We start from the raw sequence: 23,693 nt of genomic DNA, 5'->3' as shown, positions 1-23,693 counted from the left end.
TCACCTTCACCGCAAATTTGTAAATCCTCACTATTTGCCCGTCAGCAAGTCTTATTTGGACGCTGTCAACATTGCTATAAAAGGAGATCTTGGACAAAATATTCCATTCACCAAAGGGAAAGTCACGGTGAAACTCCATTTTCGAAAACGGTTCTCTAACGACTCGTAAGTCATGCAGCCAGTGTACCTAGGCGTTGCTCGACAGCGAGGACACGGTTTAGGACATATGCTAAAATCTGCCTTTCGTTCGGTGGCTCCGGTGTTGAAACCAATGGTGACACGCGGATTGCACGACTGAAAGATGCCGCGTTGACGCAAGGTAAAGAATTTCTCCAAAATGTCATCATCGACAAACAAAACCCTAAAGAAGCCTTCTTGAAAGCAAGCAAAAATGTCTTGCTGTAAACGGGCAAAGACATTTTGGGCCGACGAGAAACGCCTATAAATGCCTTGAACGCTACCGAGTCAGGCATTCCCACTTCCCTGAAGCCACAGCAAGGACAAGGCAGAAAGAGACGACGAAGAAAACACCCCTTCACAAGACTTCACACTTCTAAAGCTAGAAAGACAAAGAAAAAAGAACCGTTCGAGACTTAGACGTTTTTGATTATTAAATTATTGAGAAAGAGAAAAATGATGCACCGAGAGTCTTGCGTCTGTTCCAAGTCGGAACTGGATCTGTTTGCCATGCCGCCTACCATGATGACGATGCAAGAATCCCAATGGGTCGAATTTCACCCCGTTTCCTCTTTGACGGATTCAGCTCCTATCGAGTTTGAAATCAAAGGACAACCCGAAGATTACATCGATCTGAATAGCAGTTACTTGTACTTGAAAGTGAAAGTGATCTAACCGCCCAACACTGACTTAGACAATGATGATGTAGTAGCTCCCGTCAACAATTTCATGCATTCCTTGTTCAGTCAAGTGGATTTGTAGTTGAATAACAAACTTGTCAGCAGTAGCATGGATACTTACCCTTACCGAGAACACCCATATGGATGCCTGCGTGGTATCGAAACCTGACAAAGCGACTAAGTTCAACAGCATTACGATTGCTGCTGCTGATCAAAATACAACGGGATTTGTAGAAAGATGAACGAAAATTGCTAGAAGCCGTAGTTTAGAACTGATGGATCGCTTGCATTTGGACATATGGTTACAAGAGAAGTATTTGCTGAACGGTGTGGATGTCCGCCTGAGACTGAATCATAGCAGTGCTGCTTTCCATTTGATGGCTGCTGCTGATGCCACTTACAAAACCAAAATCGAAGAAGCCAGGCTCTACGTGCGTCGTGTGGAAGTGTTGCCTAAAGTGGGAAACGACATCAGTCACACTTTGAGCAGAACGACCGCCAAGTATCCAATACGGCGTGTGGAAGTGAAAACCTTCACCATTTCCGCTGGACAGCGATCCATGATCGAAGATCATCTGTTCCAAGCACAGCTACCCAAACGTTTGATTACTGGTATTGTCCAGAATTCAGCTTTCAAAGAAAATCCTGTCCAGTTTCAACATTACAATGTGTCCAAGATTGAAGTCAGTCGCGATGGCAAGACCTTGTGTACCCGACCCTTTGAGCCTAACTTTGGTGGCGCGAAGAATTATTTGAGATCGTACTTGTCCCTGTACGAAGCTACCGGACAGTTAGGAACCAACACCAGTCACGGTATTACGTACGAGGATTATGTAGGAGGCTACGCTTTGTGGGCTTTTGATTTCACTCCAGACCAAGGCAGCGACGAGGGACATTTCCACCCTATAAAATCCGGCCAGATTCGTGTGGAAATTCAGTTTGCGAGTGCACTGCCCCCAGAGAACACAGTGAACGCCATCCTGTATGCAGAATTTGACAATACCATAGAAATCAACAGTTTGAGAGAAGTCATTCTAGATTATTAGAAGCTATGGAAGACTGTTATCCCTCTTTACCTAGTGGAGAAACTTTGAAGATGGAATGTGAGGAGACCGTGGAAGAAGAAGAAGAAGAAGAATCCCAAGACGAAGAAGTTATCATGATGAAGTCAAGATGGCCAGAACAAGAAGCCTATGTAGTCTCCTGTTTTGCTACAGTCCTGGCAGATATAATGAAAGTATTGATCAAGAAAGTGCTATGGATGTCACAACGATCATCCCAGTCAAATTCAACACGACAAATGTCTGATGTTGAGTCAAGAAGAAAAGTTGGACGAATATCTGGACAAAGCTTGGGGTCACATCGAGATAGAATTCGTGTTGAACGAGTGGTATAAAGGTTTGGATAAACATTCTTCTCCTCCATTAACGTCTCTGGAGTGCCGTCGCATCGAATCTCTCTTTGACCAGAGTAAGAAGTCGAATCTAAACGCCTTTTACTTTTCAGACATTTTCAAGCAAAAAGTCAGGATCGAATTGATCACTTATCATTACCTGTGAAGAAGAAGAAAAAAAAAACACACAAAACATGGATACCTGGGAACTTTATTATCTTTTGAACCACAGCTCGTACACGGCTCCTTGGAATCCTGTCGTCTGTGCTAAAGATGAACGCCCTCATCGCAAACCTCAAGACCATCAAGCTTATGTGATCAACACGGACGACAGTCATCTCCCAGGAACCCACTGGGTAGCCGTCTACTTTCCTCATGAAGGATGTGTGGAATATTTTGATTCGTATGGATTGCCCCCTTTGGAAGACGATATCATTAACTTTATGAGAAGAAATGCTCAGACCATAAGATTATGTGAAATTACAAGGCACAGATTCCTTGGTGTGTGGACAATATTGTGTGCATTTTCTGCATCATCGCAGTCTGGGATATTCTTTAGAACATTTAGTGACTTATTTTGATTTTCATTTTTCTAGAAACGATGAGAAAGTAGATCGTTGGTTTTGTGACCACTATGCTTATCTTTTGTCTTTAGCTAGGAAACAAAGTGTACATCAATTGTTGTTGCTGTTTGCTAGAATTAAAGTGGTGTGCGTCCACTAGGGACATTTACCACTGGTTACTGGTGTCACCGACACCTTTTTAATTACTCCTGGGGGAAGGAATTAGAGCCACATCCCCCACGCTTTAATGTACCCATATAGTACTATTTAATTAAGCCTTCAGGTTGTAGGACTAATTAATCCCTAACAACCTGACTGAATGGCTGTTACATGAGAGGGAATAGTACCACACAGCTCATGTTACTGTAAGAGTTCAGTTGCATTGAATCTCCCCAGGTGTCAACCCAAGCAGTATGTAACGCCCGCTGCGATTGGTCGGCAACGATGACGTCACATTAGGACACCTGGGCTTGTGGCAGGCGGAAATCGTTCCACATTCTGCCACGTGTACGATGCCCGAGTGTGGAAAAGGAGGAAGAGGTACTCGGCAAGCCAGCCACGGACGTCGAATACTCCTTGAAACGCCAGCCAGTACTTATTTCAAATTAAGTCCAGTTGTACTAATGGACAATGATAATACCAATAATGTGTTAGCCACCTGTGCAATTAGTTCAATTCATACGAGTCTAATAATTTTCCTACTTTCCTAGTTAATCTATCTAATCTAGTGCACATGTAAAGTTCATACTTTCCATATTTAAGGTAATATGTCTAAGCAACATTTAAGAGTTGTGTCATTGTTAGGTTTTTGATAGTTGTAAATTTTGAGCGGTGGTCCAATGGTTCAAATTTGTAAGTTTTTTGGTTAAACCAAGGAGGGAAACCAAGCCAATTTAGGTTTCCCTATTAGATGAGGCAATTTTGCTAGCCTTTAAAAGGACTGTTATAGTGGGGCACCTCTGTATGGTACTCCACCCACATTGATGAAGCTTCTTGGTGGTGAGTAGCGTCTCCGGGGGCGGTCTTTTGGTGGGCCTGGTTCATTTAGATCTTTCAAAATCCAGTCTTTCATTGGAACCTGGTATGCTATGTTAGCTGATTCTATTGACTCTCACAATGGTAGCAATCATGACGGCTAGATTGAGTGGACATTCCTGGAGTTCTTCCCCTCTCCTTTTGAATGCAGCCAATGTTTTCTTGACTTTGGTTTTGCTTGGCTTTGTGGTGGTGGTCGTTTCAGCTTCCCATTTGTTGAGAACGAGGGTGTTCAATTCATCCAAAAAGAGTGTAACTTCTTCTATGTTGTACCATAATTCTGTTATACCATAATCTTCCGTGTACCCCCAGGCGATATGTCTGTTTGCCTCATACAGACTATTTTTACCCACTCTAGGGTCTGCTGGTTTGAGTGGTGATGTGGTCGTATTTGCAGGCTCCGATTGGTCAAATTAGGTTGGTGTAGCTGGAGGTGACACGGATTGTTGAGGTGGTGGTGGCGGCGATGGAGTTAGGTTGAGCTTTCTTCTTGACTTCACCGTTTGTTGAACTGGTTTTACAGTCGTAGTATCAGTACTTCTCAACATAGGTGATGGTTGAGGTGGTGGTGATATTACCACGACTGGTTCAATCGGCTGTTCGCTTGAGATATCCGTCATAGTTGAAGCTTCCTTAGTGGTCGCCGCCATTTGTGATATTTGTTGATCTGTTGTCTGGGTTGAAATGGTAGAAGTGATGCTTAATCCAGTTAATAGGGGCGTCTTTATCGGGTGAAGGTGACCTTGTGTTTCGTCCGGTCTCATATAAGGTGTGGTAGAGTGGCTAGTCGCCTGTTTCTGGTCGAGTTTCCTTCTCTGCTCACGTGTCCTGTAATTACGTTTAGTTCGTTTTACGAAACATAAGTCTTCCTTTTCAACGATTAAATTTCCGCACTCAGTATTGGTTTCCCAGACAAGTAACAGTGTAGATCTTCTCGCTCCAGCTCTTAAGCTCCAATTAGTAGCCTGTTGTAGACCTATGGCTCTAATGGCTCTCAGTGCCGGTGCGGAGATTACTGCAATAGCCAGCAGCCATCTTTTCGTGACGCCTGACGCGCTTTGTGCAGTTCTGCTTTCCATCGCTGTCGTGTTTCTTCTTGCTCTGTTCAACGCGAATGATGTATGGAATCCTGTACATCAATGGCCCAATGACTTCCAACAGTGGAAATCACAATTTCATTCACAACGTTGTCAACCCTTCCAAAAAATTGTTAGTGAGTTGAACAAATGTTTGTTAGTTAAATTAATAGTTAATGTTGAAAAAATTTGTTACTTGTTAGTGTTAAGTGATTTGAATAAAAAATGTTGTGTTTTAAAGAAAAAAAGCCTTTGTCGTTTGTTTTGCTATGGGTGTCATGATTCATGCTGTTTGACTTCTCTCTATCCCTCACATGACACTATTTGACCATTCCGACTCGAAACCGTGCAGGGATGTTTTCCTTCGCGTCCGTGCTTGAAGTATTCATAAGAAGCGCTCGTCATTCTGGCTACCCATTGTCGACGAGACATCAATGAAGAATGAGTAGCAGAATAAGCAAACTGTTGGAACTCCAGATACACCTGGAATACGTCAGGCGCTTCCTGAATGAGCTGGCAGCGGAGGCCATTGTAGAAGAAGGAAGAATGAAAGAGGAGGAGGAGGAGCAGAGAAGAAAGAAAGAAGAGGAGGAAAAGAAGAGAGGGATCAGGTTTCAACCTATGATGAGACCTAGACAAGGACAGCATTCTAGACTACAGTATAGAAAAAGAAGAAGACAGAGGGAAGTTTTCATTATCCCAGAAACTGAAGATTTGGGTGATGAGGCTACTCATCAAACCTCTTCACTCCCAACCACAAGGGTAAATTGGGAAGGGGAATGGAACAGAAGATGCGTGTGCAGTGCCAGACCTGGGAGATGCCAGCATTAGCCAGGTGACTCTGAAGTTCCAAAAAACAGTCCTTTTAAGGGCTAACCAAAGCTCTAGAAAAGAGATACTATTCAATTTGACAATTGGTGTGACTGTGGAGTAGTGTGATTATAAACACTTACTCCTTTACTAATGTGCTTATCTGTGTGTGTTTGTATGAGCTCACGTACATTTGTGCAGATAGTAGAGTGTATGGTTGTTTAAACCTTCCCGTGTGTGGATAGTAGATAATGGTTATGTTTCTGCTTCTCCGTGTGTGTGGATAGTAAATTGCGACTATGTTTTTAGCTTCTCCCGTGTGCGATTGATAGATTTTGGGTTTGATAATGCTTCTTCGCGTGTGTGGATAGTAGAGATAGGGTTTAAGTTTGCTTCTTCGCGTGTGGGGATGGTATATTTTGGTCATGATATTTTGGGTTTCTGCGTGTGTGGATATTACATCATAGGTGAAGTGAATGTAAGGGGCAGGCCTCGAGAATACTTGACTTTTCTTGCCTCCCCAATTTTTAATGTGTTGTATCAGTGTTTGTCTATTGTCTGTGTTATATCAATCTCCCATGTTCAATTCCCATTGTCCCTAGACAGTCCCATCCATGTTCAATTCTCATTGTCCCCCAAGTGCCGGTCCTGTATTTCCCATGTTAAATTCCCATTGTCCCCCAAGTGCCGGTCCTGTATTTCCCATGTTAAATTCCCATTGTCCCCCAAGTGCCGGTCCTGTATTTCCCATGTTAAATTCCCATTGTCCCCCAAATGCCGGTCCTGTATTTCCCATGTTAAATTCCCATTGTCCCCCAAGTGCCGGTCCTGTATTCCCCATGTTAAATTCCCCTTGACGCCAGAGTGCCGGTCCTGTGTTCCCCGTGTTAAATTCCCCTTGTCCCTATATTGTCCCAGGTTGATTTTTAATGGTAAGTCCCATTGTCCCTATATCGTCCCCATTCACTACTCCCATATCATCACGCTCAAAACGCAGTATGCAAAGCAATTTACTGTTCATCTTTAGTGCAATTCTCAGAACAGCCATGTTACCTCTTAAAGTGTCTTTGTTGAGCGCCTTAAAAAAGAATTCGAAATTTGTAACATACAAGCACTTGTATGTGAATAGAAACAAACGTCATCACCAGACAATAATTACTTGCCTAACTGAGGCTGAATTTATACCTCTATAACAGTGTCGAACGTCATATCCTGGATAAAGTGAAACAGAACTTTCAGATTTCACAGACACGCAGTTGTCAAACAAATTTCGGAACTTTCCTACATCAAGAAATTTGCAATACTTTATTCATTCGGACACAAGCATCCGTGAATAGCTCTCCGATGGTTTTTAAAGGGAAGAATACATTGATGCCGATTAGTACTGTTATCACATTGGAAAAACATTTTCCAGAGGAAAATGCAATGGGACTAGTATAAATGACGCAATGCAATTCGAAAAGATAAAAGTTGATTTAGTGATCATTTTTGTGATCTCAGTTTATTTAATATTTTTTAAAAGAAAGCTGATTACACTGGACAACAAATTTTTACAAAAGTCATGTTACTGAAATAAAATTAGTCAATTCTTATCAATTTTTATGTGCTGAACACGAATATGACAGTCAAATTGCAAAATTGGCTCTAGTTTTTTTGTAATCTGCAAGAAATTAATGTTTACATAACGAAATGCATTCCAATAGTAAAAGGTCAAAGGCCTACCTATAAAAAATCAAGTCATTGACTACATCTTAGATTTCTTCGCCTGTCTCTTGTACAGCTGTTCGGGAGCATCTCTGAGGAGTGTCCAGCAGTAGTCAGCCAGCATTGTAGTGGACGATTTTCCCTGGTATCTTTGTTCCATTGTTGCGATATCTTGATGAAAACGTTCGCCGTGTTCATCACTAACAATACCACAGTTGCTAGAAAAGAAATCCAAATGGGAATGAAGGAAGTGAATTTTTAGAGACATATTGCAGCCAAGTTTCTTATACTTCATCAACATGTCTTCTACTAGTTCCTTATAGTTTTCTGCCCTAACATTTCCGAGGAAGTTTGTAGAAACTAGGCGAAAAGCATTCCATGCTTGTTTCGCGTCACCTTCCAGCAAGTTGTTGAACCGGTCATCTTTGAAAAGCTCTCGAATCTGAGGACCCACAAAAACTCCCTCTTTAATCTTTGCTTCGCTGAGTCGAGGGAATTTTTCATGCAGGTATCGGAATGCTGGCAAAGTCCGGTCAATGGCTTTCACGAAGTTCTTCATCAAACCTAGTTTGATGTGAAGGGGTGGTAGCAAGATTTTCTGAGCCTCAACCAGAGCTGGGTGTTGGATATTCTTCTCTCCAATGGCTACATTCTGCCTGTGAGTCCATTCCTTCCTCATGTAGTGCATTTCCCTTGCTCGGCTATCCCACTCGCATAAGAAACACATGTATTTTGTATATCCTTGCTGCAGTCCCATTAAAAGGGCAACTACCTTCAAATCACCACAGAGGTGCCAGCTGTACTTGTTATACTCAATGGAATTCAGTAGCTGCCTTAAGTTATCGTATGTCTCTTTCATGTGGACAGCATACGCTACTGGAATAGATGGAAGAATGTTTCCATTGTGCAAAAGCACAGCCTTGAGACTCAGTTTCGAAGAGTCCACAAATAGTCTCCATTCTTGTGGGTCATGAGTGATTTTTAAAGCATTCATGAGGCCCTCAATATCGGAACAGAATATCAGATTACTTTCCTTTCTGAAGAAAGGCTCCAATTGCTGGTGGCGCTTTCGATATGCAGTAATTGTGACATCTTCTTCTAGAAGATTCCATTGTTGGAGTCTTGATCCTAGCAATTCTGCCTTGTTCTTTGATAAGTCCAAATCACGAATCAGGTCATTTAGTTCTTCCTGTGTTATTCTGTGTGGGGTTGATGATGCATCACAGTGAAAATCTGGATCACTGCATGCTGGTGGACCAGGAGAAGAACAGGTCGACTCACCTTTGTCTTCGTCAGATGAATCAAGAGAATATTCTGCTGGAGGTTCTGGAATAGGAAGTCCCTCACCATGTGGAACTGGTCTCAATGCAGACGGAATGTTTGGGTAGACTATTCTCGACTTCTTTCGCTTCGTTATTCCGCCGGAAAGAGGAGGAACCAAGCAGAAGTAACAGTCATTTAGGTGGTTGCTTGGCTCTCTCCACACCATTGGGACTGCAAACGGCATTGATGACCTTTTGCAATTCAACCACTGTGAAAGCTGTGTTGTACATGTAGCACAGCATATATGCGGAGCCCAAGGCTTGTCTTGGTCACCAACCTTGCATCCGAAGTAAAGATGATATGCCTTCTTCACTTGAGAATTGATACTTTTCTTCTGGTTGGCAAATGTCACTTCCCCACAAATATAGCAAAAATTGTCCGCGGTATTAACACACTTTCGAGGCATTACTGTTCTTTATTGTACGTAAATGGATAAAATAATAAGTTTTATGTAACAGTAGCTTGAACTGTCTCGCACGTCTAAAATATTTTAAATGCTGAACCTATCTGATTGGGCTTTATATAGTACACTGCTTACGTCAGCTTCAGCAGCCGCCTGGCATTAGTATAATAGGCCTACACATGTATAGTACACTGCTGACGTCAACTTACTTCAGCAGCCGCATGGCATTAGTATTGCATTGCATCAGAAAATGATGCAATCAACTGTGGATGATGTGAGCATGATGGTATTATGCAATGTTACATCATTATTCCGGATGTTGCTGCAGTCCTACTGGAGAAATTTACACAGTGAAACATAGAAAATGAGGTATATGAATATCTTCAAAACGAGAGCCAATACAAATTTTTCACGGTTATATTCGTGTTCGGCACACCAAAATACTACAGATTAGGGCCTTTTCAAGTCAGTAATGATTTCACTGTTGACCAGTGTTATTTGATTAATTACTTGACAATTCCTTCAAATGTTCACATTTTGAATCATTTTAAGTGTCATATACTAGGACAATGAAATTAGTTTTGAATAATCACTTTTTTTTCATTTGATTTTACATTGTTTCTCGGCACAATTCTTTTGTCACTGACGCGACTCCATAATAAGAGAAAGCCTATCTGAAATGACCTGATAAACTGATTAAAACCGGTGCACACTTCATAGTTCCATTTTATCACCTGCTGTTGAAACAGATTATGTACATACAAACCAGTTCAGGATAAATCTTAAGTAAACATTACATGCAGGGGTCTGGTTGTTTTTAAAGACGATGTGTGTCTTTATTTAGGTTTTACTTAAATCATTTATTCAAATCAAACTTGAAAGAGTGCAAGCAAGACAAATGGAAGGAAAAACTTCTGATATGAATCGAAAACTGAAAGTCAAGCAAATTTAATTAAAGATAGTCAAACAGTAAAGTATGGGAGAGATAATTTGCACTATATATCTCTTTTCAGAGGGTTTCAGATTCGCACTGCTGTAAATTGAATTATTTTTATTTATTTCATTATTCAAAATTTACCGAAAATATTACCAGTCCAAACGTGCTATCTTGAAAACTTTTAGGGCCTTGATCGATCTGTAGGACCATAGGGTTGAATGAGTCAGGTACAAAGTGATTTTTGATTGTACAGAGAAAAATGTATCCTTGATGTGGAGATAAGCTTACCGATATCAAATGAAGCACACTTAGCAAAATAGTCCAATAATATCGCCGACGAATTATTTTAATGTTCATTAAAGACCAAGCTTCTGATGTGTGCAACGAGCTTCATCTAAAAATAACGTTCCAGCTGTAGAATTTATAAAGAAATAATATGTTCCGACAGAAACACTAAATACTCGATAATTAGGATTTTGACCATAGTTATACATACGGCCAGCAGGATTGTAATACAACATCATGTCGATTTAAAGAAAACAAATTGCAAAGCTTTAAATTTGGAAGTCAAATACTATCCTAAATCCTAGAGTAAGCGGGCTGCAAATAAAACATGTATCTTTCATTGTTGGCTGCCTAGTCAAATTGACATTGATGGCAATGAAAGAGAAGATACTAAAAGCTAAAACTTCCCAGTAGTAATTAGTTCGGATTTGAAAATTCCATATAATGAATTATGGTATTACAATAATGGGCATATGTTATCATTTGCAACATACGAGGAATGAAGCTCCACAAGAACGCTTCGTGACATGAAACTCATTATGGAGAGTGGCATGCTTCGTTTAGAACTCGCAGAAGGAGTGAGGTGGTATTGAGTCGTTCGCGTATTTGGGTATATGCTTATTATCTGAAAGGTCAACATCGACCATACTGTGTACTTTTCCAGTGCCCACTTTTGTTACTCTAACGATTCTTACCCATTGAGAAAAATATCGGACTTTCTTAAAAATATATGGCATATTAGGTAACGTAACTAAAAATTCCAATATCTTCAATTTCATTTCTTAAGTCTGAATAGAAGAATTTTGTATAAACACATAAAATCCAATGCATATTCCATTTTTTGTTGTAATTCATATCAAGTGATAAAAGAAAAATTCATTTACGAATGAGATAAATTTTAATATCCTCATGCCAATCTAATTACCTAGTGTCAAAGAGTAGTATTGTACACTAACTCAAACACTTGTCATCTACCATCGCAATAATAGCTTTTGCTGGTTTATGAATCCTGTTTCAGATTCAGAGACGTTGGTTACATAGAACCTACTGCGATCCAAACATAGACTGAATCAAACACACCTCAACATTCCACTCAAACGATCACAATGGCATCAGGCAATCCAGTTAGATCAAAAGTCAGTCTTTTGATTAGATGAGGAAAACAAATTAAATAGATATCTATATATCTATCCAATGGAATGTGTGTTCAGAGATTAGAAACGGGTTTTGACAAAGTAAAATGTCTCTTTTTCAACAATTTTTATGAAGTCATTTCGATATCTGTTACTTCATTGAAATCGAAAGTAGTGGATTTCCAGATGTAGTCGTGGAACAAAAACGTGTCCTGTGCAGAACAAAGAACTTTTATAGCTTTCATTTTAACAACTATTTTACGGATTGACTCTGATCTTTATAATGATAGATTTAATTGGATGGTAATGGCATTTTAGTTGCGTTGACGTGTCGGTTTTTCAGTAGCGTACTAATATGGGTTGGTGGAGGGAGGGGCGGACGGGGAGATTGACCCGTGAGCCAGAGGATTTGGGGCGCCAAAACCCCTTTGGGCCATTATCGTCGAACGAACCGCCATTTACCATTATTACGCCACTAGGGGTTTTGTACAAACTTGCAAGGTATTCAGAAATATCAGAATTTAATGTTTATTTATGGTCAAACATGACATACCTTTCTAAGCCACAATCACAATTGTATGCAATATGTACACAGAACTTCTCCGAACAGCCTCTCTTTAAGCCCAATTTCTGTGTAGACGGGTCACATATTGTAGTCTCAATTAGACACATTCTAATTCTAATTTAAAGTTGGTCTCTGTCGAAATCTACATGAGTGTTATGCTGATAGTTGCAACTACCAAGCCCGAGGTAGGGGCGACAATCAAGTCCGAATACAAGTAGGCTATTGGATGTCAGTAAAAATTCATTAAACCTAAGTATTCTATCCATTAAACAGCCAAAATGTTTGTTCAAATAAAGTGCATATATACATGCACGTAGTACGCACATCTGCCTGTTTGAAAGTAGTATGCCTATCAAACTATTTGGATTTCTATCCATCTATCTATTCGCATTTATCATTTGATAAAGACTTTTCACTATATTTTACAAAGAATTACATATGCATGACTTTGTATAGTTGCAGGCGTTATATACATACCTTATTATATAAATACCATATATTATGTACGAGCTACTTATATTGATGGAGCACCGAGTGACCAAGTGGTTTAAAGCGCTCGCCGTTACGGATCACTGCCGCCTCACATCTGTCTGCGTGCGTTCGAGTCTCGGCCAATGTGGGTACGTGAGAAAACTTGCCAGTAGCTTCTCGTGGGTCGGTGGTTCTTCCGGGGTTTTCCCGGTTTCTTCCATCACTACTTATACGGGCCACCATGTATAGCCTATCTTGTGCTGAAAAATGGCATTAAACCCTACAACAACACCACCAAATGCTATTGAAAATAAGTTCAGAGTAGTCTCCCCTTCAACTCACAAACTATGCCTTGTAATGTAATTTGCCGTCTGAAAGACTTCAACCCCCAAATAATCTTTGCAAACTTCATAGACCCATTAAGAAAAAAATATGCGTCTAATATATGTACATATTTAATGCCACTTAACTTTTTCAATACGGTTGTATTTTTCTGGGGCTGGGGGCGGTGAGTGGAGAGAAACTCGCTTTGCAACCCAGTCACGCCTCTAAATTGAGGCATACCGAAGTTATTGCCGGAATGTTCCATGGATCCTACATGAAGATGCGTGATAATATGTAGTAAAATTGCATGCAAGAATGGTATTATCATCCAGTTTAGAGATTAAGCTGGAAAGTGTTAATATATTTTTGTGCCAGTTGTAATACCACAGTAATAGCAATCGACGCTCCAGGTTTCATTGAACTTCTAAACATATTAACCAGAATTTTGAAAATACCAGAATAATTAAAAAATAAAGTTATGACTTCTTTAAATGCTTTGACGCCCATTCAGTTACTGACAAAATAATAAAATTACAGATTAATGTTTGAAGTTGCAGCGAGGTTGACAATTGATAGTGTTTCCACAGCAATTCCACAAAACCTTCAGCACACCATAAGGCAGGGAAAATGTTTGGCACAAGCAGCACAGAAAGTGACACCATTAGAAATATATCCTGTTGTTTATCGCATAGAATGACTTTCAGTTTTATTGAATGTACACTCTCCAATTTTGTCCACTAAATGCTCAGTTACACTTTATTATAGGTCCTAAGTATGACTTAGGTTTTGAAATGAAAGTCAAGATATGCCTCTTTCGTATTACTTGAATAGTCTTTGGTGTTCATTTACATTCAGAATTTAATGATAGGGTCTTCTGCATTCCAGTGGTGTTATTGACATTGTCAGAGGCTGATATAATTTCTTTCCGGCTTTCAAGAAAATCTTCAGGATGACATGAAAGTTTTGCATGTGGGAATGGTTACCCGTCTTTTCATTCGATAAGTCTAGAGATCGTATTACTTTAAAAACAACATATATAGACTCAGCTTTACAAATATCGAAAAGAACCTATAGCATGTAGGACATACGGTACTATTTATATGCAGAAACTGGAACATGGCTGGAAATGGGTGAAGATAAAATAGAGTATATATGGATTTGGCTGGCCAGGATTGGTTGATAATGAAAGATACATTTTTGTAGAAAGAATCTTTTCAGAGTTTATCCTAGTTGTAACTGAACAAATATAGACAGTGTTGTATTGATGAAATTTCAATAATTTAATAAATAGTTTTGAGTTTTGAACACTCAGTACTGAAATTGACATCTAACTCTTTGGTGCGGAATGGAAAGCTCGGGTTTGAAACAGATGTAGGTCCAGAAAATGCCGTGGATCATGTCATTTCCTCTACGCAGAAGTTGTCATCCAGGATGCATATATACTGATAAATGTAGGTTCGATCATGAGCAGTCAAATATTTAAAGTCATTGAACTTTTTTAAATCATGGTATTTCCATAGGTTTACAGTGTGAACTGAATTAGTACCGTGAGTCCTGTACGAGTCCTTTTTTGAAGCCTTGGAGGCTCAGTGATTTGCTTATCCTACTTTGTGAACGAAGGATATGCGTTTTGATTCCGCCACAGAAAATGCTGTGCTCGACCGCAATAGTGTATCAATTATGTAACCACATAAGTCCAAATGCCTTGGCAAGCAATAACCTTTCATCTTTCTTTATGAGAGCTTCAGTACACGCAAGTAAATTCTGCCAGTTGTGGTATAAAACCTCTTATGTATATTTAATTTGCATTGTTTGTTATTTTTTTTTTTTTTTTTTTTTTATTTTTTTTTTTTTTATATGCTTTTGGATAATTGTATAAAGTTCATTTCCTACTTAGCATGAATTGTTGAATTTTGTAATTATGTAAACAACTAATACATAGCTAATATTTTCTCTTGAATATGGGTTTGATATCAGGATCATTATTAATAGAAATAAACATATTTATCTTGCTTTGAGTCAATCACAATGTGTTTACCATCTTCTGTATTATAATTTTAGTAACAGACCTACTAATTGTAACAAAGTTTTTATTTTGTAAACCTTTGGATTCTTCTAGAATGAAAGTTTCCTTTAGGCAATAGGTTTTTTTTATTTATTTTGAAAGTACTAATTATGAAATGAGGTCAAGTAGAGGACATAATAATCCTTTTTTTCAAGAAATTATTCATACGTGCTGTAAGATCTGATCAGAATCATTGTATTAGGATTGTTGTGTTCAGTATTTCATATTTGCTGGAATTTATTTAGTAAACTTATTTATTTCAAGTAATTCTTCTCTAGAAACACAAAGTGCTCAAACGTAAAATTCTTGGAAACAGAGATACTTCCAATTATAGTGAATTGAAACAAATACTATATTATAGTGATTCAATAAAAGGCTGTTGGCACATCGCAAGGATACAAAACACAACAGGCACACCAACACTTTCGGCTTTGGATTTATTTTTGGAATACCACTAAAGGTGATTCGGAACTGAAATCATTAGGACTTGTGTTCGAAATTCTAGGGCTATTAGGGATATAATTCGCAATACCGCATATTACTTTTACATTTTAACTTTGTATTCTAGGGAAATTAATTATTTGCTGAATTTTGCAAAACTTGTTGATTGACACTTTTTTCATTGACTTATTTTAAGAACATAGAGTCGTAGTAACAACAATGAATTAGAAAAGATGCATTAGAAAAATTTGTTTGAAAAGCTTGCACGCAAGTATAAAATCTACATGTATAGTGCTTGTTTACTAGCGACAACAATACTAGATATAGCAGACTAAATGGTATACTTGTAAGTTATAACACAGTTGTCCATTATGTCCGTGATTTTTTTTCTCAATATTTATTCCTTAAACGGTATGTAGGTACATATTTGCCTCATATAACATTTTTCAGTATCAGTACAATTGCTTGAAATGGCTGTTTACTAGCCTCACGTGTGACCAATATTGTTTCCTCATTATTTTCTTTGCAACAATTAATGATATTGAACAAATGAGTGTTAACATAATTTTGATCCATATTGTCCTAGAACTCCACAGCTGCGTTGATGTATACTTAAATTCAGCGCAACAACACTACATTCAACGCTGAAACAAACGTTGTAAGGTTATGTGTAGGATATTTTATTCTCAACGTCATCTTTAATGTCTGCTGGCACTAAGGAACAGGTGAATCTATTTTAATTTTCTCTGAACAGATATTTCTAAATATTTAGAGACTAACTCTTTTTGTATTTGCGGATATATAGTAATCTGAGTAAATTTAGGCCACATTGAACAGTTCATTAATACCCCGCAGACATTAAAGACGATTTGGACAATAAAGCTTTACGTAGATGTTAACCGTGTTTATAATGAGTGTGTATCGGTTTAATATTTTCTTCTATTATCTACAGCAGATACTGACTGGCAGGTACAGCGAGATGTTCTGAGTAGCAATCGCTACACGTTTGAGAACCACGTGGTTCATGACGTCACGTTCTTCATCGGCAAACAAAGACAAGAACTGACAGCACACAAATATGTTCTTTTTAGTTGTAGTTCTGTATTTTACGCCATGTTGTGCGGCCTTCTCCAAGAAAATGGACCAATAAATGTACTGGATATTGAGCCGGATGTTTTTGACCGGTTTTAAAGGGGTGCTGAACATCTTATTCGTTTCCTCAATGGTTAGCACGAAAGTGAATTTGGAAACGAAATAATTATTAAAAGATCCTAACAATAAAATATGGAGGAAATGATCTCACACGGTGAGTGTTTGTTGATAAGAGGAACGTAACAAGCAGTAATATTTATTTTTATACTATTTGACTCTTTTACCGCAAGGACTTAAAAACAAAAAGGTGCATTAATTATTAATCAGTTATTTTTTTATTTGTTTCTTCTTTGTCAACGAAGGAATTACTTCGAGATGAATGGAACCATATTAACCAATCCTAATAAAAATTCAATTGTTGATACATCCTTTCCAACTTCTAATAAGGCTTTTATATATAGTGTATGACCGGACAGGATATATTATGATTAGATGGTGACTAAGAATTCTCTGACATGAACTCTGAATAATTATCTCCGTGGAACCTAGCTATATATATATATGTGTGTGTGTGTGTGTGTGTGTGTGTGTGTGTGTGTGTCGCTATTAGAAAAGGCAGAATAGAAGGAAAAAAAAAGTTATTGTTATGTGTTGGAAGTATTGCGCCACTTGCATTTTGTTCATACTGCGCATTAAGATGAATATGTTAATGAGGGCAATGGGTGACCTGTCGACTCCAAGTACACAATTCTACGCATGAGAAAATAGAAACATAAAACCATTTGATATTATTTATGTATTATCCCATTTAATTGATGGATGTCATATGAAAACGACAATTAATATTTAATATCTTTCAAACGGTTAAGTTTTAACTTTCATCAGTTATACTCTGGAAAACGTTCTATGGTAGGCAGTGGTACGATACTGTGCAGTACAATATGAAAATGCCGACAGGGTACGGTTCTAACAAAGTGTGTAGTAACATCAGGAAATGTCTAATTCACGACTGTCTTGGAAATTTATATTTTCTGTCCATGAAATATGGCAAGTGTTGCTATCACTATGGAAATTATGTAACAGATTTCTAGTTTTTGCCGGCTTTGCAGTAGTGCTTGAGAGAGTTTGGTTTTGTGTGGCCAGTGATGTGTATTGCCTGTGTCTGGATTATCAAATAGCTCGGCTTGTGTATGTGTGTGTATGTGTGTCAAAATGTTTTGTATTGTGCTATCAATGTTCGGGAGACCTTCAATTACTTTATGACTGTATTTTTATTATATATCTGTTGTTTGATGTTATAACATTCCGTCAGGCACATCAGATGACAACAATGGTTTCTTTTTAAATGTAGTTCTAGCGCGCTGACGACATGTCCAATATAGCCAGACTGAGATAATAAAAAAAACCAGTAAGATTAGCAAAACAGCAAACACTTATTGGAATGCAACAATTGATAAAAGCATTTAACCATATTGTGAGAATTAATGGTAACTCTGGGGGAAAAAAAACAATACAGGTTTCATTTTATAAGAAAGTAAAATTTTAACATTTATCCTAAAACTCGCATCCAGCACATAAGATTGAGAATATCAGACTAATCTGACTGCTATATGTTTGATCAGATAAATATATGAAGTAGAATTATTGATGTCAGCATTTCTGTATTTATTAATTTAAATTTTGTAAACTTGTGAAACCGAATATCGATGACAGTGTAATCAGTTTGTGAAAACAAATATAATGCTTTCTGTCGTTTCGTTCAACGTATAATTGTATGAATAAAGATTCGACGAAAGGTTTGATCACACATATTTTTGCAGTGGACTGTAGCGTACCAACGTTATCGTCACAGACTTTATCTTCTGTTCTCCGAAAATCAATAAGTGATGGTGTGTAGCAGTAGCTAGTACACCTGCAAGACATGCTTAAAATTATTCGAAAGCAAAAACAGATTCATATATTTAGCACTTGTATTGATTAACATTATTGTTTCATTACTCTTAATCACTTATACGATTCTTAAAGTTAATATCAATATTAATGCATGCCTAGAATGCTAAATGGTGGACTTCATTCACTATGTGTGGACTTGGACCATCTTTAAGCGATTACAAGGCGCTACTCCCGTTAAAAAAAGTCTCATCTGGGTTTTGGCTTTGACTCTGAAGTTTGCTCATATCTAAATTGCCCAATGGAACAATTGTTTGTGTGGGAGATTAATTAGATTTGGACTGGGTTATCTGCGCCTGGTGACTCGCATCTACAGAACGTAATGGAGTGTGCGTGTGATTTTGGATTTTTAACGTAGCTTTAACAATTTTAGCCGTATCGCTACGATGTTTGCAGTGTGTTAGTTTATAGTGATGTATAGCACTAGGGCCTCATGCCAGCAGACTTATGTCCCTTCTAGCCTTTCATATGACTCGGCCGGGGCTCTAACCCGCCACCTCCTACATCCGATGCGAACGCTCTAACCATTTAGGCCGCCGAAGCGCTAATGGAGAGGGTTGTTTGTGTGACCAATCAACAAGGTTTGGAATCGATTATGGGAGCCAGTTCAATGTCTTTTTTATATGTTTCTGAGACTTTAGTTGCACTAATGACTATTTATCTTCTGCAATTCAAGCAATTGATAATGCAGTAAAAAATGTAACTTATCGATAGAACATTGAAACAAAATTTACACGAACTCTAACTATGAACGTTCATGAAACAAATGTAAGTGTCCACCACTGTGAACTGAATAAAATGGAAGCAAGAAAATATTTTCCTAAAATTATAGAAATGAAACATCAATGGAGTCTGTTTTGATTGAAATTTAATTACTGGGTCGTCTAGCTAGTGTGGCCGCTGCACATGAATGCCTATATTAGGGGATGTGCGGTTAGTCGAGATGGTATTGCAGTTGCTGCGTACAGGCAAAGCGATGGGTGTGGTAACTTGCGACCCAGATCTCAGATTCGATTTCCAGTAGATAATAAATAACAACTATGTTACCCATCGTCGAATATATATATATATATATATATATATATATATAGAGAGAGAGAGAGAGAGAGAGAGAGAGAGAGAATTATAAATATACGCCAGACAGAAAGACAGGACGGAAAGTGATATCCTTAGATTCTATTGAAGAATGCTTGATAATAGTAGACATAATTAATATTTAATACAAATAATGCTATCATACAGGTTAGATAAAAAATTATTTATAATTACGAGGTCGTCATGCGAGTGTGTCTGCTACGCACGAGTGCATATAACACCGATTAAGTAGCATCATTTTTTGGTGATGTGTGCTTATTAGTGATAGAATATGGCGTGTGTGTGCAGGCAAGGCGACGGGTGTTGTTTAGTCGCGGACTTGGGTAATAATTAGACTGACATAGAGAGACAGAGGGCAACGATGAAGCCATTCAAACTTTTTTCTCCAGTCTACTTCTAAAATTGTAATATAGGTTTAGTTTTCTATAATATTACTATTCAGCTATTTTTATATTTCAGAGCTGTTACTTTTTCTTAAGGAGAAAGAGAAGTTTGCATATGTTCATTTTCACAGCAACCATATACGCAGCAAAGAATAAGAACAAATTGTTAGGCATATTTAGTTTGCATTGTTCGTTAGGGTGTTCTTCGTTATATGCTATTGTAGTGTATCATTGTATGCTGGACTTAACCTTGTCCAAAATCAAGTTTATTTTCTACTTGACCTGAAATAATTTTAATTTTGTATTTTATTCTGTAAACAGCTAATACATGGCTAAATGTATAATTTACCTGGTGTACCTGACATAGTCAAGGATCTATAATATAATTTTAGTTATAGATTTCTAATTATAACTATGATTTTAGCTTGTAAACATTAGGACCCTTCCACAAGATTAATTTCCATAGGTAATGGAGTTTTTTATTTTAGAAAATACCAATTGTGACCTGAGGTCAAGTAGAAGACTATATACTATGCATATACACGTAAAAGGATAAATTCTCGGATTCCATTATTATGATCAAACAAAAGACTGTTGGCACATCGGCATTATGATGGTTATCGTCAGCACATCAACACTTTCATTTAATTTGGATTTCTACAAAGGTTTATTCAGAACTTTTATATTCAGGACTTGTGAATGCAATTCACGGATTATTTAGTGATTTAATTCGCAATACGGTAAGTTCCTTTTTATTTTCACTTTGTGTTGTTGGGAAATTGTTATTTTGGCATTTTGCAAAGCTTGTTGCTTTTCACTCTTTTCTAGAGATGGAAAATATAGTGCGCTACTGAGGCTATATTTACTAGAAACTTAATAAAAAGAAAACTTATGCGCGAAAAAAATGAGGATCCTACAGTTATTTTCTGTACACAGCATTGTTAGCTCTTTACAAAATAAAACTAGTTGTTGCACTGGTTGACCCAATTACATAACACATATACATCTTGGCTGAAGTTAGCACAAACGTTCTAAACAATCAAAAGTATGTTTTTCGCTGCGTTTTATCGAGATAAATGTCCCTACAGCAACATTAATCAACGGTTTTTCGGAAGTTTACATTAACAATACATTGGCGATGTGAGGTAACGAATAATGGTAACTGGGGCACTGTTTAATGAAATACGAAATGTAACTAGTCTCAAACAATAGAAGGTCGGTAAGCAAAACATGTTGTACTTATGTAAATGCCCTAAACAGTTTCGAACCATATTATATTATTAGACAGCAATGTCAGTAATATTAAAAATCCGTCCACCGGTTAATGTTAAGGCACTTCCGTATAATTTCCTCGTGCTGAATCAAAGATGCTAGAAATTAAAACATTCTGCGCACAACCTTCTTGTAGTTTGTATTTCCAGACATTCCTCTAAACTTAAAAGTGTTCTCGAAGGCACTACTGTATGGGCAAATACAGAAAAAGTAAACCTTTTATAACACTGGCTTATCTTAACTTGTTTATAAAAAAAGCAGTTAGGTAATCTGGAACTATTGTCTTTTTGAAATGGTCAAAGACAAGTCGTTATTTTAAATTTTCTGGTAATGTTTGCATGCATAAGTTTCAACCTTAATGAATTAAACACGAATATGCAATGAAATGTATGTATCTGGACACGTAGAACCGTCTCTCTGGTGAATGGTCAAATTCGCTGATTATATGAACTTCTTAAAAAATAAAGTTCTTACGCCAATTATATTAAACCAGGTCTTATCGATACGACTAACGTCACACGCATATAGTCAAGGTCAAAACTCAGAATGAAAACAAATTTACTGTTCATCTCTAGTGAAACCTTCTCAGAACAGCCAGGCTACCTCTTAAATGTCTTTATTAAGCCATTTAAAAAGTAATTTGAAATTTGTAATATACAAATACTTGCATGTGAATAGAAGCAGACGTCATCACCAGATAAAGAATTACTTTTCTGAGACTGAATATATACCTCCATGACAGTGTCGAACATCATATTCTGGATTAAGTGAAACAGAACTTTCAGATTTCACCGACTAGCAGCTTTCAACAGACTTCTGGAACTTTCCTACATCAAGAAATTTGCAATATTCTTTCGGAAACAAGCATACATGATTAGCTCTCCAATGGTTCATAAAGAGAAGAATACATTCATACACATTAGTACTGTTATCACATGGGAAAATATTTTCCGGAGAGAAATGTAATTGGTCTAGTACAAATGATGCAGTGCAATTTGAAAAGAAAAAAGTTGATTTAGGGATACTTTTTATAATCTCAATTTATTATTAATATTTCTTTTAGTGAAAGCTGATTATTCGATTAATTACTTGATAATTCCTTCAAATGTTCACATTTTGAATCATTTTAAGTGTCATATACTAGACCTATGAAATTACTTTTGAATAACCACTGTTGGTCATCAGAGTGTACGTTGTTTCTTGGTATAAACATTAAAATTATATCACTGTTGTGACTCCATAATAAGTACATTGCCTCTCTGAAATGACCTAATAAACTGGTTAAAGCTGGTGTACACTTCATAGTCCTAGTTTATCACCTGCTGTTGAAGATTATGTACATACAAACCAACTCAGCATAAATCTTGAGTAAACATTACATTCAGCGGCCTGGTAGTTTTTAAAGGTAATGTGTGCTTGTATTTATTTTCTACATAAATCAGTTATTCAACACAACCATGAAAGAGTACAAGCAAGAAACATGGAGGGAGAAACGTATGAGATGGATCGAAAGACCGACATTTAAGCAAACTTAGTGAAAGATATTCAAACAGTAAAGTATGCGAGAGATAATTTGCACTCTATATCTCGTTTCAGCTGGCTTAAGATTCGTACTGTAATAAACTGAATTATTTTTATTTATTTTATTATTCAGAATTGACCAAAAACATTACCAGACAAATAAAGCTATCTTGAATATATTTTAGACCTTGATTGATCTGTAGGACCATAGGGTTTAATTAAGCCCCGTAGAAACTGATTTCGATTGTATATTGAATAAAGTATATTTTATGTCGATATAGGCTAGACCTATGTCAACTGAAGCACACTAAGCAAAATATTCCATTAATAACACAGGCGAATTATTTTAATGTTCATTAAAGACCCAACTTCTGCTGTGAGCAACGAGCTTAATCTTAAAAAACGTTCCAGCTGTAGAATTTGGAAATAAATATTTTCAAACAGAAGCACAAGTCACTCGACAATTAGGATTTTGGCCATATTTGTAAATACGGCCGGCAAGATTGTAATAAAACATCATTTCAATTAATAACAAAAAAGTAACAAAGGAAAACAACAAACGACAAAACAAAACAAAACTGCAAAATGTTACATTTGGGAGTCAAATAATATCCTAAATCCTAGAGTAAGCGAACTGAAAGGAAAACATGTATCTTTCATGGTTGGTTGTTGATTCGTATTGACATTGATGGTTATGAAAGGAAGATACAAAAAGCTAGAACTCCCTGTAGTAATTCGTGTCTGATTTGAAAACTCCATATAATGAATTATGGTATTACAATAATGGGCATATTTTATCATTTGCAACATGCATGGAATAAAACTCCACAAGATCGCTTAGTGACATTCAACCCGTTCAGAACAGTGGCATGCTTCGTATAGAACAGATAGGATGAGTAAAGTGGTATTGAGTCTCTCGCGTATTTGGATACATGTTTATCACCTGAAGGGTCAACATTGACCATACTGTGTACTTTCCCCAGTGCCCACTGTTC

The 23,693-nt window shown here is 37.4% G+C and overlaps 1 long non-coding RNA gene across 4 annotated transcripts in view; it reads left to right on the top strand.

The window, feature by feature from the left end:
• Positions 1-23,693, top strand: part of LOC149782746 (uncharacterized) — a 130,464-nt gene that overhangs the window by 38,729 nt on the left and 68,042 nt on the right. The window lies entirely within an intron of this gene.

The sequence above is a fragment of the Sinohyriopsis cumingii genome, chromosome 15 (assembly GCF_028554795.1).
Source record: "Sinohyriopsis cumingii isolate HCF-2022 chromosome 15, ASM2855479v2, whole genome shotgun sequence".
NCBI lineage: Eukaryota > Metazoa > Mollusca > Bivalvia > Unionida > Unionidae > Sinohyriopsis > Sinohyriopsis cumingii.
Note: the sequence above shows the minus strand (reverse complement) of the source record. Positions and strands in the feature narration are given on the sequence as shown.